The sequence below is a fragment of the Lithobates pipiens genome, unplaced genomic scaffold (assembly GCF_037356315.1).
Source record: "Lithobates pipiens isolate NorthernLeopardFrog02 unplaced genomic scaffold, aLitPip1_a1.2 Scaffold_16, whole genome shotgun sequence".
Classification (NCBI taxonomy): Eukaryota; Metazoa; Chordata; class Amphibia; order Anura; family Ranidae; genus Lithobates; species Lithobates pipiens.
The window spans coordinates 465,438,776-465,455,463 of record NW_027507748.1 but is presented as its reverse complement, the minus strand read 5'-3'; positions in this window follow the sequence as shown (position 1 = coordinate 465,455,463).

The window sequence follows — 16,688 nt, the reverse complement described above, 5'->3', positions numbered from 1 at the left end:
ATTATGGTGGGTTGTAGAAGGATATTTGCAGCCAGGATTAGCTCACAGTAAATTTGCTTTATCAGGTATGACACTGATGAAGGTGCTGATAGCGGCCTCTATGCTGACTAATAAATATTTTTTCAGGTCCCATCCAGTTCACCATACAAAAGATTTCTTTCATTCAGGCTGAGGGCTAAACAAAAGAAATCAAGCAGATTACCTAAAGCCCTGTACACACGGGCCCAAATTATGGGGCGGTATCATTCGTTCCGTGTGTATGGCAGCTGCTCCGACAGAAGCCAGCCAAATGTCCGGCTTCTGTCAAGGGAGCGTGACCAAAAAAGGTCTACTGAACGGTGTCCAATCAGCGCTTTCAGACCCTGCTAGGCTATTGAATTCTGACAGCTGCTGGCAACAGCTATCAGAAAACTCAATCAGCGGCTGATTTGGTCTCAAATGAGTGTACTTTTTGGCTGAAACCTTTCCAGCAGGTTCCTTTAACAAAAGTTAATCAAAGATTGTCTTAACAGAGTGGGACCAGTAATGCTACCAACTAAGCAAATTTTTGCTGGTTCATCAGGAACTGGCAAAATGCTCTCAATGGCCAGCTAGTGCAGGCCATAGGGCCATAGGGTCCTCATATAGCTGTTGGAGTCAATGCACACGTGTAACACAACAGAATCAATTATCCTATTCCATGTATTGTATATTGTATTTCTATGTGAAAAGTGTGAAATTGTCTAAGCTTATAATTAATTATTTTCTCTCAATAACTGTGTGAATAATTGATTCTAGCTACTTTCTGAATACTGTATATCATTTATAATGTGAATTAATAATAAAACAGTTATTTTTCTACAATTGTGGTTTTTAATGATTTAATACTCTACCTATAAAATGGTTACTGATGAAATGTGTCTCTTAACATGATGCCAGTCATAATCTGTGTGCAATTTACATTGTGCTCAAGGAAGATACAAAATAATCACAAATAAACGCAGTTGAGGATTTCTTTAATAAATTAAATGCATTTTTACATTTAGCTAGTATAAGTATTTGAATCTGTCTTGATAGCAACATCATACTTACTAACTGTCCCGGCTATGACAGGATGTGCCTCTTTATTGGTTGTTAATCCTGGTCACCATGGTGACTGGACTCTGTGGTCATAGCATTGGGAGGGGATGGCTAACTGGTAGAGAGACAGCAGGCGGTTCTGCAGGCAGACGTCAATCCCTACAAGGAGACTTCACAAAACCACTCCCTGGTCCCACCCCTCCTCAGCACATGGCATGTTTGTTTTGCCTATATTGCATGTTTTGCCTATACTGCATGCTACTGTCTACATCAGCAGGGTGATCTGGCTGTGGAAAAAGGATCTCTGCACTGTGGAGTGAGTTCTAAAATTAACTGCGGTCAGTACAAGTGGCATTGCCTCACTAATACTACCTTATTTGGCTGAGATGTACAGTGGAACAAAGGTGTACAGGGGTGTAGCTGGGGAAGTAGACAGGGGGGGGGGGCAGGGGGGCAGTGGTGGCTGAGATGTGTTTGAGTTAATGTGGGGGTTCAGGGGTATGCTGTGGGGGATACATGCAGTGGGGAGGTTTGTTGCAGAGGTAGAAGGGAAAAATGCAGGGGTGGCATCATATGGGCCTGGCCACACCCTAATCTGGGGGTTGGCAACCCATTGGTTGTGATCTACCTATCAATTATGGGCAGGTGATGGGAAGGCCGCAATCCTTCCTTGCCAACCCCTGGACCCGAACTGTATTTTCCTCCTACAGCAGCTGATTCTCCTCCTCTCTCTCCCCCTCCTTAAATTAGGCTTCCCCTCCTCTCCTCTTCAGCTGGTTGCTGGTGGGAATGGTTTTAGGATGATGAGCAGGGAAAGTGGCAGCTAACATGAATGAACTCAGTGAGAATTCTGCGGAGAGTGTTATGGAGGCAAAGGGGTACAGTGGTAGCTAATAGGTGCAAAGGGGTACAGTGATAGCAGAGGTGTGTGAAGGGATACAGTGGTGGCAGAGGTATGCAAAGGGGTACAGTAGTGGTAGAGTTATGCTGCGAGTGCAATGGTGGAAGAGTTGTGCGGGGAGTGCTTTAGTGGCAGAATTGTGCAAAGGAGTACATTAGTGGCAGAGTTGTGTGGGGAGTGCAGTGGTGGAAGAAATGTGCAAGGAGCACAGTGGTGGAAGATGTATGAGAAGGGGAACTGTAGTGATATAAATCTGCAAAGGGGAAGAAACAGCCAGATCGCCGTTCTGTGTGTTTGTAAACACAGAACTCTTCTGTGATTGCCCACTTCCGATCAGCAGGTATACAGAATCCTTGGTTGTAACCTGCTGATAAACTCATGATGTGTCCGATCACAGCACAGATCAGCCGGGGCGTGCGCAAGCACACCCAAAAACCAGGAAGTGGATCGGGATGTACAAGTACATTGCCATGCATGGCTGCACCGCCCACTAGCAGTAAATGTACTAATAGTAGGCGGCAAGTAGTTAGGTAAGTAAAACTAGAACAAATAAAGTAATAGAAAATACACAAGCGCCCCCACCCTGTACACAGAAATTTTAAACTGGATTCACAATTTTTGCGCTGAGTTATGGTGGTCCCTGCACACATGTTAAGGCACATTGCATCACAGAAGCCCAATCATTTAAAATGGGTTGCCAACACACCCCAACACAGGCTCAAACTTACAGGGCCCAATTACATATTTGTGGTGCATGAATGCATGCATGTGCATTATGTAAGGCTTTAATGTGCGTTACGTTGAGGCAGCTCATTCAAAATTATTGTGATGCTAACACACTCTAATGTGCTTAAAAAATATACACAATGCTTTTTTTTTACCTACAGTGCATTGTGGCATGTTGCAATGCAGGTGCATTGCTTTAGTATGTTGGGGTACCATTAAAAATGAATGGCAATGCAATGTAATGGTGCATACCAAACTGCATAGAAGTTGTGCTGTAATGAGCTGCAATGTGGATGCATTGCTCTCTACTGTATTATGTGTAGTACATGTGTTGCTGTGCATTGTGGTAATAGGCAGTAAAACAAGTGTTTCACCACATTAATGCAAAGAAAAGTATCCATAAGACATTAGGGGCCCATGTATGGCAAAAGGACAGTGCATATGAAAATTTCCCCTCTCATCCTGCGAATTACTAATACCACACTCAGCAATCTCCCACTGTTCCTGTCTCCGTTCTTTTTTAATGGAGTGTCAGAACACCACAATGCACATAACATTTTTTGCAATGCCGAGCCTCGCCACACACATAGTTCCCAGGTGTGCACTGTTTTATGTTAAACCATATGTACATTGAGATTCAGTGGTAGAATTCATTGAAGTGCCAGTCAAAGTGAATGGCACCACAACTCACCACTTGCAGACTGTGAATTACCCAAATGCATATTTTTATGTTACTTTGATTTTCACCTTTTCACAAAAACCTTTTCACAACAATTTAAAGTTCACATTATTTATTAGCAATAATATAGTGTTTACTTTTTTCGAATTAGTAAGAATTTTGGAAGTCACCTAACAATGATTTTAGTCTATTTTTAAGGAAATTATAAATTATAATTTTGATAAAAATTAGTGACACCATCATGGGATGTACAAAATCACTGGAAAATTGTTTTAATTTATAGGTCCTATGTTTACAGGTGGCTATGCCAGTCACCCAGAGTGAAAAACAATGGATTGTTCCCAGCAGTGAAGGGGTCAAAGGGAAGGAGCTTTGTTTATCATTATCAGACTTAAATTCATTAAAAAGGTTATGTGTACTTCTGCCATTCATACAAATTCAGGTCTAAGACAAGAGATAGAGGTTGGGACAAACATACCATTTCTAGTTTATTGTTTAACTATTCCTTCTGGTGAGTTAACCACCTCAATACCAGACACTTTTAACCCCTTCCTGCTCAGGCCAATTTTCAGCCTAACAATTGCAAGATCGTGCAGCACTGTACCCATATAAAATGTTTTTGAGACAGATAAAGCTTTCTATTGATGTTATTTAATCACCACTGGCTTTTTAGTTTTTTGCTAAACAAACTAAAAAAGACTAAAAATTTTGAAAAAAACTAACTTTTCTCTGTTTCTGATATAAAAATTTGTAAACTTCACCGATGTGCACTGATGAGGTTGCACTGATGAGGCTGCACTTATGGTCACTGATGAAGTTGCACTGATGGGCACTGATGAGATGGCACTAATGGGCACTGAGGGGCACTGATGAGACAGCACTGATATGTTGCACTGATGGGCTCTGATATGCTGCACTGATGGGGCTGTCACAGGAAAGCCGGTTATCGACTTTCCTTTCATCAGACAGTAACAGCGGTGAGGAAAAATCCTCATAACCGGCATTTCTTTACATGTGATTAGCTGTGATTGGACACAGCTGATCACATGGTTAAGAGCCAACATCATTGGCTCTTTACCTTAATCGGTGATGCACTGTGTCCAATGGACACAGCTCACCACCGATCGCCATGCTGCTCAAATGGGAGGATGTAACATAATTCCAGAACAAGATCCCGCCCAGCGATCATTGTACAATGGGCTGGGTGGGAACCAGTTAAATTATCTGTCGGCATCTTATACCTCTCAGATAAAAAAAGTGACAAGAATTTTATACAGTATTGGTGCCCTTTTGACAAAGTCATGAAGAGGGTTTCCTTTGTTTTTTTTAATGGCTATAATTGGGTAGAAATAAAAGTTTAGCAAGGATACATTTCTGCTGATGGTTATGATAGTAACAAGCCAGAGTGATTCCAATGGCTAACAAGCACAAAAAACTAAAATATCACTTTTTTTACAAGTTGACAGAGAAGGACAATCCGCTTTTCCATGTTTCACTATTTAACTATATTTATAACGACATTGTGGTTAGTCTGCTATAGCATACACCATCATATTACTAGCTAGCCATACACATATTGATTTCTCTAGTCTATTCATCTAATACAGTGGTCATCAACCCTGTCCTCAGGGCCCACTAACAGGCCAGGTTTGCAAGATAACTGAAATACATCGCAGGTGATATCATTTGCCACTCAGTGATTGCAGTATTCTAGTCTGCATCTCCCCAAGGTAATACCCAAAACCTGGCCTGTTAGTGGGCCCTGAGGACAGGGTTGATGACCACTGATCTAATAGATTCCTCCACCCCTGTTGTCTAGTAGAAGGAATCTCTCCTGCCAGCTGTTGTATTCTGACAGCTGAAGCACGTATGGCTCCAGAACAGCTCCTTTGATTGGATGCAGTCAATGTTCAGCCGCCAATTTCTCATACAGCGCCTTTGATTGGATGCAGTCAATGTTCAGTCACCAATTTCTCATACAGCTCCTTTGATTGGATGCAGTCAATGTTCAGCCGCCAATTTCTCATACAGCGCCTTTGATTGGATGCAGTCAATGTTCAGCCACCAATTTCTCATACAGCGCCTTTGATTGGATGCAGTCAATGTTCAGCCACCAATTTCTCATACAGCTCCTTTGATTGGATGCAAAGTTCAGCCACTAATTTCTCATACAGCTCCTTTGATTGGATGCAGTCAATGTTCAGCCACCGATTTCTCATACAGCTCATTTGATTGGATGCAGTCAATATTCAGCCACCAATTTCTCATACAGCGCCTTTGATTGGATGCAGTCAACGTTCAGCCTCCAGTTTCTTATATAGCTTCTTTGATTGGATGCAGTCAATGTTCAGCCACCAATTTCTCATACAGCTCCTTTGATTGGATGCAGTCAATGTTCAGCCTCCAGTTTCTCATACAGCTCCTTTGATTGGATGAAGTCAATGTTCAGCCGCCAATTTCTCATACAGCTCCTTTGATTGGATGCAGTCAATGTTCAGCCACCGATTTCTCATACAGCTCATTGGATTGGATGCAGTCAATGTTCAGCCACTAATTTCTCATACAGCTCTTTTGATTGGATGCAGTCAATGTTCAGCCACCAATTTCTCATAAAGCTCCTTTGATTGGATGCAGTCAATGTTCAGCCACCAATTTCTCATACAGCTCCTTTGATTGGATGCAGTCAATGTTCAGCCACTAATTTCTCATACAGCTCTTTTGATTGGATGCAGTCAATGTTCAGCCACCAATTTCTCATACAGCTCATTGGATTGGATGCAGTCAATGTTCAGCCACCAATTTCTCATACAGCTCCTTTGATTGGATGCAGTCAATGTTCAGCCTCCAGTTTCTCATACAGCTCCTTTGATTGGATGCAGTCAATGTTCAGCCGCCAATTTCTCATAGCTCCTTTGATTGGGTGCAGTCAATGTTCAGCCGCCAATTTCTCATACAGCTCTTTTGATTAGATGCAGTCAATGTTCAGCCGCCAATTTCTCCTACAGCTCCTTTGATTTAATGCGGTCAATGTTCAGCCGCCAATTTCTCCTACAGCTCCTTTGATTTAATGTGGTCAATGTTCAGCCGCCAATTTCTCATGCAGCTCCTTTGATTTTCATTTGAAGTTTGTCAAGCAGAGTGGTGCCACTCATCGTTTAAATTCCAGTAAATTTGTCAGTAGTCAAACAAAATTTGAGTCATAAATTCCCAGCTCTACCCAAGCAGAGATTTGCAGCCAGGTCTGACAATAAAGTGACTCTTTCATTAGAAAAGCATGAGGGCTGCCAATGCAGGCCCTATGTTAAAAGTGCTAATTTGCTGGCTGTGGCTCCTGGCTTTAGGTTCAATACTGTTGAGTTACAGAATATGAACAAGCATGCTGTAAATGTGTGTCAGCAAAGTGTCAGAATTCCTCATCTCTATACTTGTTGTGGGTCAGGGAGTTGAAGCCAAAGCCTTAACATGACAGTCAGTGGAAAAAAAAAATTCTCAGAGCAAAGGTCAGAAATGGCAGTCCCCATAGTTTTCCCATGAAAGAGACAAATTTTGAAGAGGAACTTTACTCCATCCCATTTTTTGAATCATCTCTTTCTATTTGATGCTGGGTTATCTCCAAATAAATACACTAAGGCCGCGTACACACGAGAGGACTGTCCGTCCAACTTAGTCCGCTGAAACACATTTCAGCGGACAGTCCGCTCGTGTGTGGGCTTCAGCTGACTTTTTCAGCGGACAGTCTGGCGGACTAAGTCTTTCGGAATTTCCGTAATATTGTCCGTCCAACTTTGGTTTCAGCGGACAGTCCGCTCGTGAGTAGGCAAGTTGGACGGACTAAGTATGGCGCATGCTCAGAAAGGATTTACACGGCCGAAGGTTGCATTGCAGTGTATTGGACGTCGTATTTCTAGTCCCGTCGTACGTGCTGTACACGTCATCGCGCAAGCTTTCAGCGGACTGTCTGTTCATCGTGTGTGGTCAAGTCCGTTCATTCAAAAGTAGGACGGACTGTCTGTCGGATTGTCTGACAGACTTAGTTGGCCAGACAGTCCGCCCGTGTGTACGTGGCTTTACACATCTGGTGAATCCAGCATTGATCTGCTGGGATCCACTGTTTCATGCTACACATCAGGACCTGCGCTATCTTAATTTCTGACATAATCGGGAGCTGACTGTCTTTTCTTGTTTCAGGCAGCTGGCCATCTAATGATGTGCCAAAAGGTCTGCCCTTCTCTGACCACTGTATTTGCAGCTGCTGACTCCTCGAGTATGTGGCATACCTATTACAGGAAGCTTCAGAAAATGAGGAAATATAACTCTCTCCTAAAAATGAATAGGGGCCTGGAGCGGGATGGAGCTGAAACAAAAGTGGTACCTAAACAAAAAGGTTGCCATGTAGATGGAGGGGGGTTCGCTGGTTTGAATTAGTTTGAAGGTCATCTTTAGACATAATATGGTTATCACTCAATCTGGTTAATAACACAATGTCAATTTGACACAACTGTTCTGTTAATTCTAGATATAAAAAACCTGTACCTGTAATTTCAGGCATACCAAGAATCACCACAATAATGAATTTTCAGGGTGGTGTTATTTTTTTTTTTTTTCATTTTATTGCGTTTATTCAGTTTGTAAGCCACAGCATACTCAAGATGAGGCCACACTTGAACTTTTTATAGAATCATAAGCATTTCTTTTAAAGGTTTTTCTTTTAAAGCCAGTGTGCAGATACTCACCCTCTTCCACCAATGCAAATCTTACATCCCCTGGTTGGTGCTGGGCTTCTTCTGTGTGTTGGTTTTGGATGTGACTCCTGCACATGTGCACAGGAATCATTTATCCTGGCAAACAGGCATGCAGAGTTCAGTGTACAATTAATAGGCAAGTGCGTTCGTTTTATTGCAGAGACACATTGGGGTTGATTTACTAAAACTGGAGAGTGCAATATTTGGTGCAGCTCTACAGAGAAACCGATAAGCCGTTTTTGTCAAAACTTAATTGAACATCAATTGAACAGCTATCATGCACAGCTGCATCCGATTTTGCACTCTCCCGTTTTAGTAAATCAACCCCATAGCATGTCTCACCTGTAATAATAAAAAAAAGCTCACACTTTTTTAAAATGTAGGTTTAGCTTCACTTTAAAATATTTGTGCCTGATTTACTTAAGATGTAGATCATGTTTACTTACCTTAATGAATGTGATGAAAAAATACACAATCATGTGCAATAACTATGAAGAAAAAATAAATATTTTTGCTTGCACATAAGCGTCACCTCATTCACGATGCTAAGCGAAAAATCCCTTGCAGAGTGAAAATTCACTTTGCAAAGTGAACATGCTTTACACCTTTAGTAATTCAGACACTTTCTGTATGACTTTTGCTGGGGACCAGGGTCAAACATCACAGTACCTGAGACATATTTTTTCCTTCTACAAGTCTGTAGGTTCTTAAAAACACACTCTTTATATTCCAAATGTGAACTATCAACAACATTTCTGTGGTTCATGCAAAAATATTTTAGATCGTAATCCTACTAACAAAGTCCACTTTATGAGAAAGTACTGAATTGAGAAGAAGGAGTGAAAAGCAGTTCTCAGACACAACCAAATGTGTGGAAAGCAAAGGATATAACATGCTTGTAATGTGCCTAGAGTGGTTCTCAGGATATGTATAATCGTGGGCAGATGGATATCATTTTGACAAGGGATGTCTCTACAAAGACCTCTTCATTCAGCTTTAGTGTAGTACTTAGCTGGAAAAATACCATGTAGCTTTCAAATAAAAACAACAACCAGATGGTAAATATGTGGGTAATTTTATTTAATGAACATTTATGTTAAAATTGTACCTTATGAAATATATTAATTCACTCCTTGTGAATGAATAATTCCAGTATTATTCACAGTTGAAAAGTGTTATCAGAATCTAAGCTTTAAAGCTGATTTATAGTTTTTTTTTTTTAATTGCATTGTTACATTGGCCCAGCTCGGATCAATGTAGGTATGCATATTCCATTAGACTTCAACAAAATGGCGGCCCAAAGACACCAACTCCCCATAGCATAAATGTAATGAGATAGGAATAAGATGGCTTTAGCTCCTGTTCTCCACCTGTGGAGATCTCCTCAGACACGCTTCGCCATTTATGGGGCTTAATCGTAGAGCCTTCAATGATTTAGCCCCTAAAAAGACACAACACAACCATATGGCTGAAGTCTACTGGTGCCTGACAAGCCAATTCTGTCTGTCTTTTCACATGCTGATCAAACTGACACAGGTTTAGAGGAGCAATCGAGCAGTATATTTTCATTGTTTTGGGATATATATATATATATATATATATATATATACAAACATATTCAATTTCTAACTGATCCCTGTGGATCCATTAGATCAGCAGTGGATCCCTACTTCTACTAAAGCGATCCTCACTGTCTTCTGGGTCCTGTGCTGAGCGGCTACCCTGCTACATGGTAACCACAGGGGGTCACTGACTAAGCAGGGGCGCTCTTTTTAATGAAAACTTTAAAGAAATTTGATAAATGCAAAGCATTCTTTCATTAGACGAGGTGGGGGGATAATCTTATAATAGTTACTAGGCAGCAGAGTAGCTGCTCAGGATGGGATCCAGAAGACAGCGAGGATCACCTTGGAACTGGCGGCCATGGAGATCAATCAAGCTTGACTAATGTAACAAATTATAAATTATTTTATTAATAAATATTTATAGAATTCTCAAGTTTGCCACTGAATATTCTATATACAGTATTGCTCATAGATATTCGTTTATTGTCCATTAGCTGGGTCAGTCAATGGTCTAAAATCTGCAAGGCTCCAGCTGACACTTCTGGGTAAATAAAAATCACAGTGGTTAGTAAACCTAGTTGGATTGTTATTTTTTCCATGTAATAAGCTTATAGTGCAGGTGCATGTAGTTTGCCAAACTGCCTTGCCCATAGGGTCAAACGCTCATAACAACTATTTTCTGTTTAGGGGTCCAGCAGTTGACATAGACACCTGAGGATGGTTGGATTAAACTTGCACACTCAACAAACCTTTAAGCTGGGTTCACACTGAAGCATGGAGTGGCTTACAGAAGGGGTACGGTGCATCCCTGTTCACCATTTCAAGTCTGATTTCAGTCCAAATTTTTGTCTGAAATGGGCTAGAAGATGCACAGGAGTCCTGTGCAATTTGCACCGGAGCCGCTCCCGAGATGTGTGAACCGGCTCCATAGAGAGCACACAATCTCCTGACATGCAAATCGGATGGGGGGAAACCCACATCCAATTTACAATAGCGCGAACCCAGCCTTACTGTCTATAAACCTTTTTAGGTCTTGGATCTTATTGTTGGACACTACATTTGCATTTAAACCTTGCGCTACACAAACACATGAATTCAAACTGAAAAGACATGCCAGTAGGGTAAAGAGTTACTAAACCCACAGCAGTAAAATCAGTCTGTAAATGCAGTGAAGCATACTTGTTATACTCACTGTGGAACTTAAAGCGGAGTTCCACCCAAAAATGAACTTCCACTTTAAGGGAAGGTGACCCCCTGACATGCCACATTTAGCATGCCATTTTTTTGGGGGGTTGGATACCCTCTTTTTAGGGGGATCCAGTTCCCACTTTCTCCCGGCGCACCTTGGCATCGGAAGGGAGATCACCTCTCCCCCTCCCTCTCGGCAATCATCTGGGACACGTCACACATGCCATGTGATTGCCTGGCCAGTCACGGCACGCTACGTGGCTCGCGTATGCGCAGTGGGTGTCCGGCTTTTAAAGCCACAGCCGGGCGCCCACAGTGACAATGCTGGCGCCGCAGAGAGTAAGGGAAGAAGAGCGGGGCTTTGATTCCCTGCATTGCTGGACCCTGGGACAGGTAAGTGTCTGATTATTAAAAGTCAGCAGCTGTAGTATTTGGTTTTTTTTTAAGCGGAATTCCACTTTAAGGGGTTAATCCTCTGCTTTGTGTAAAAAGGCTGTTTGATCTTGTATGCACAGATCCTCCTCTTCCTCCCTTGATTTCAAAACATTCAACACATGCTCAGTTTGGTGCATACTGTTAGAGAGGATTTTGTTTCTTGGGAGAGTGCATGTGATCAGCACAGGGCCAATTAGCACTGTCCAGACAGAGGGTCAGGGGTCCTACATCCTGATAAGACAGCCAGTGCAGTCTGAAAACTCCTCCTACAAGTTTTAACCAGGAACTGATAGAAGACACAAGACTGCTATATACTGCTGATGAGAAAAGATATTTAGCAGTTTACATTTACTAAAATAAATGTATTTTCATTTTCTGCGTACTGTGGGAGACCAGATTTAGTGAATGCAAGCTCCTGGGTTTAGTAGCACTTTAATTGGCCTCTGTCTAAATTGACTCTAGCATGTGTATGTATGAATGCGGGTTAGGGACCTTAGATTGTAGGCTTCTTGAGGGCAGGGACTGATGTGAATGTACAATATTTATGTAAAGTGCTGCGTAAATTGTTGGTACTATATAAATACCAGCAATAAATAAATAAATAAAATATGCAGGAGCTGAGATTGACTTACTTTGGTGGCAAAGTGAAAGGATCCCAACAGGACCTTTTTTGTCCAATGAAATGCAACACAGGTTAAAGAGGAAGTAAACTTTTTACCTATAGGTGAGCCTATAATAAGGCTTACCTATAGGTAGTGTAAATATCTCATAAATGTGCACCATTTAGGAGATATTTACTGTGCATGCAGCCAGTGACATCATTGGCTGAGACACAGCAACAGCGCCATTGGCTCCCGCTGCTGTCAATCAGTCAGTTAGCCAATCAGGAGAGGGGGTAGTGCCAAACTGCAGCTCTGTGTTTGAATGGAAACATGGAACTTCGACTTTGCTCGACTGCCCCCATAGCAAGCTGCTGGCGGTGGGGGCACTCGACAGGAGGGAGGGGCCAGGAGCATCGAAGAGGGATCAGAGAAGAGGAGGTCTCTTGGCTGCTATGTGCAAAACCATTTCACAGAGCAGGTAAGTATTTATTAAGAAAACACAAAAAAACAAGACTTTAGTATCACTTTAAAGTGGTTGTAAATCTGTTACACCACTTGTACATACAGGTAAGCCTATAATAAGTAGGTACTGTAAATATCTCCTAAACCTACATGGTTTAGGAGATATTTACTCCGTCCAATCAAAGTGCCGGAGCCCGCAAGCCTGGAAATAACTCCAGGAGACATGTCGCTGGTCACAGCGGTGTACGGGGATTGCTGCAACAGCTTCGATCTAAGGTAAGTATTTCATAATGAGCTAGTAGGCAATGCATAGCTCACTATGTCTTGGTCTTGCAGTTTTTTTTTTGGGGGGTTTTTTTGATGGGTTTACAACCACTTTAAGGTTTGGTTCATACACATGTCAAACCTAAAAAAAAGCCTGATTTACTTAAGATGTAGATCATGTTTACTTACCTTAATGAATGTGATGAAAAAATACACAATCATGTGCAATAACTATGAAGAAAAAATAAATATTTTTGCTTGCACATAAGCGTCACCTCATTCACAATGCTAAGCGAAAAATCCCTTGCAGAGTGAAAATTCACTTTGCAAAGTGAACACAGTTATTACATCAATTATTTTATTTATTTATTTATTTTAGTGTGATTATTTGTTGTTAGGAGTGTATCATGATTGTTTGTTGTTGGGGCATTTATACGTTATGGTAATTACATTAATTCTTCATATTTATTTATTTTAGTTTTTTCTGATTATGTATCGATATGATTATATCAGTTTACTTATCATGTTTATGATTTATGTGCATTATGTACATCTATATATATATGAATTAAATAAATACTTTTTATGCTTTTGGACAAATGTTATCAATCCAGCATTATTTATATTATTTATTTATTAATTATCTCCATTATACAACTGCTTCATTTAAAGTCCCAAACTACCCTGTATCTTTTAATTCAAAAAAAAAGCTTGTCACAAGCCTATACTTTTATTTCAGCAATTATGCAGACATTTTAACTGTAAATATGATTTAACTTGTCACTGGTGCGCAGCTGATTATGGCAATTTAATATAAAGACAGGCAGCAGATAATTAATGATATAAAATCTGAAATAATGTTAGCACATTTTAACTTTACTACTGTTTCTTTGAATACGTGCATTATATTTGTTAATCATTACTTGAGATATATGCATACCAAATTATAACTATGCAAAAACATACATGCCTTGATATTTATTTTACCCTTATTCTGTTAGCTACTATTTTTACCAATACTTGCCATCCTGGCACTGGAACGTAGCTATAACAAACAAAACAATAAATGGCTTTATACCTGAAGTGATTGTAAAGTCTTGTTTTCTTTTCTACAAAAATAACAAACATGTTATACTTACCTCCTCTATGTAGTAGTTTTGCACAGAGCAGCCCAGATCCTCCTCTTCTCCAGTCCCTCTTCTGTGCTCCTGGCCCTTCCCTCCTGATGAGTGCTCCCACAACAAGCAGCTTACTATGGGAACACCAGATCTGAGTCACAGCTACCTGTGTCCATTCAGACACAGAGCCCCAGCTAGGCCCCACCCCCCCTCCTGATTGGCTAACTGACTTTGATTGACAGCAGCTGGAGCCAATGGCGCTGCTGCTGTGTATCAGCCAATCAGGAGGGAAAGTCTCAGATGGCCAAGACACTCGTGGACATTGCTGGATAGAGATGGGGCTCACATAAGTATTAAAGGGGCTGGGGGGGGGGGCTGCTGCACACAGAAGGCGTTTTATCTTAATGCACAGAATGCATTAAGATTTAAAAAAAACTTCTGACTTTACAACCCCTTTAACCACTTCCCGCCCGGCCTATAGCAGAATGACGGCCGGGCGGTGGTTGCCTTATCCTGACTGGGCGTCATATGACGCGATGCAGGATAACAGCCAGTGGGGTCGTGCATTGCGACGATTGGTGGTGCGGTGTGTCAGTCTCCAAGCATGGCTGATCACAATGTAAACAGGAAGAGCCGGTGATTGACTTTTCCTCGTTTGTGTCTGACAGACGTGAGTAGAGGAGAGCAAATCGGCGGCTCTCCTGACAGGGGGGTCTTCGCTGATTGTTTATCAGTGCATCCCCCCCTTTGGATGCCCACACTGGACCACCAGGGAAGCCGCCAGGACCACCGGGGAGGCACATAACATTTGGATGGCCAGGTACATCCCCCATGGCCATCCACATGTGCAAATTAATGCCAAATCTGTGCCAATTAGTGCCCACATAGTGCCCAGCAATGCCACCCATCAGTGTCATCAGTGCCACCCATCAGAGTCTATCAGTGTCACCTATCAGTGCTCATCCATGCCCATCAGTGCCCACCTATCAGTGCCACCCATAAGCACCCATCAGTGCCACCCATAAGTACCCATCAGTGCCGCCTATGAGTGCCCATCAGTGTTGCATACCAGTGCCACCTATCAGTGCCCATCAGTGCCACCTATCAGTGCCCATCATCAGTGCCCATCAGTGCCTCCTCATCAGTGCCATTTCATTGGTGCCACCTCATCTGTGCCCATCAGTGCCTGTAAGTGCAGCCATATTAGTGCCCATCATTGAAGAAGAAAATGCACTTATTTACAAAAAAAGTAACAGAAATAAAGAAAAACTTGTTTTTTTCAAAATTTTCGGTCTTTTTTTTATTTGTTGCACAAAAAATAAAAATTGCAGAGGTGATCAAATACCACCAAAAGAAAGCTCTATTTGTGGGAACAAAATGATAAAAAAACTTGTTTGAGTACAGTGTAGCATGACCGCGCAATTGTCATTCAAATTGCGACAGCGCTGAAAGTTGAAATTTGGCTTGGGCAAGTGTTTGGTATTGAAGTGGTTAAGTAGAAAAACACAGATTTGTCCAATAGGCAATGTGCATGAAAGGTATGACATGCTGGTCTGATGATAGTTATTTTCTGGGTAAGAAGATGGCAATCATTTCCTCTGCTGCGAAACCTCCTTCAGTCCTTCAGTGTTTGATTGGCCCTTTTTTTTTTTTACTTTTATGTATCATGTGCTCAGTTATTCTGTCCAATGTGTTTTGTCTTTCTTTGAAATTATAGTTCAAATAAACAAAATATGACACATTCACTTCCCAAATGTAGGTAAATCTAAAACTTATTAAAGTAGATCTAAGATCAATTACAATCTTTGACAATGAACTTTGGCATGCTATTACTTAAATGTAAAAATGTGTTTTACTTGTTTTTAAATCTGCAGCTTTCATTAGAAGAATACCTGGTGATCCTGCCATGAAGGTCCTTGTTCAGGCAATTTCCATTATGGGGTGACAACTGTCTCCTGTGCTCCTGTTTTGTCACCCTGCCACATGCACCCCTGGTGGAGAGTTTAAGAGGTCACAACAATTCCCAATGCACAGGCATAGACCACCATTATGACTGTCAGGAAGGTCCAGTGCAACAATGTACAGCGGAGACTGCAGGAAGTGGCTAAAAGAGCCTGGAGGATCTAAGATCTAAGATCTAAGATCTAAGATGATCTAGCTTTAAGATTAGACAAAAAAAGCAATGGTAATTGTATTTTTAATCTTGGCAAACATCATCCCGTTAGGATTTATATCTACTTAAAGCAACATACTTAGTATGAATATACTCCTCACTGTGCTATTAAAGTATCACTCAAAATATTTGCTTTGTTATGAACAGCTATTGTAGAAATTAGAAGGAGCCTGACTGTACAGCTGAGACCTTTGATAGCTTAACAAAACCCACAGTATATATATAGTACCATGATTTTTTGATAAACTCCAACCAAACAGTAGATATAGGTCTGTATAATGTATGCTGAAACTGAGTAAAAATGTAAGTAGTTATGGTGCTGCAAACTTCCCTCTTTCCCTGTATCTCCAGCATCCATCAGGTGCATGCACAGGAGCATACTCCTCCTTAGCTGCTGCCTGTCAAGCAGAAATGAATGCACTACACCCTGATCATGTCTCAGATGTAAAACTTGAATTGATAAAATAGAGGATTCACAACATATTGTCTCACTTGTCCACCTTCTGCTCCAACGCATTTCACCCCACTAAGGGCTTAATCATGGAGACATGATTATGGAAATTTTTTGAGCACAAAACATGGCTGATTAGTGGGAGCCAGGAAATGCACTTTTGATCATAGCTGAATCTCTAATCCAACCAATGGGCTAACAAGGAGTAAGGTGATACTTTAAATAGGGAGCTTAAAGTGATTTTAAACAATCACCTTGTAAAACAACCCACTCAGAAATAGAAATGAAAGGCAAAATATTTGTGTATAAATTAAAAAAATATA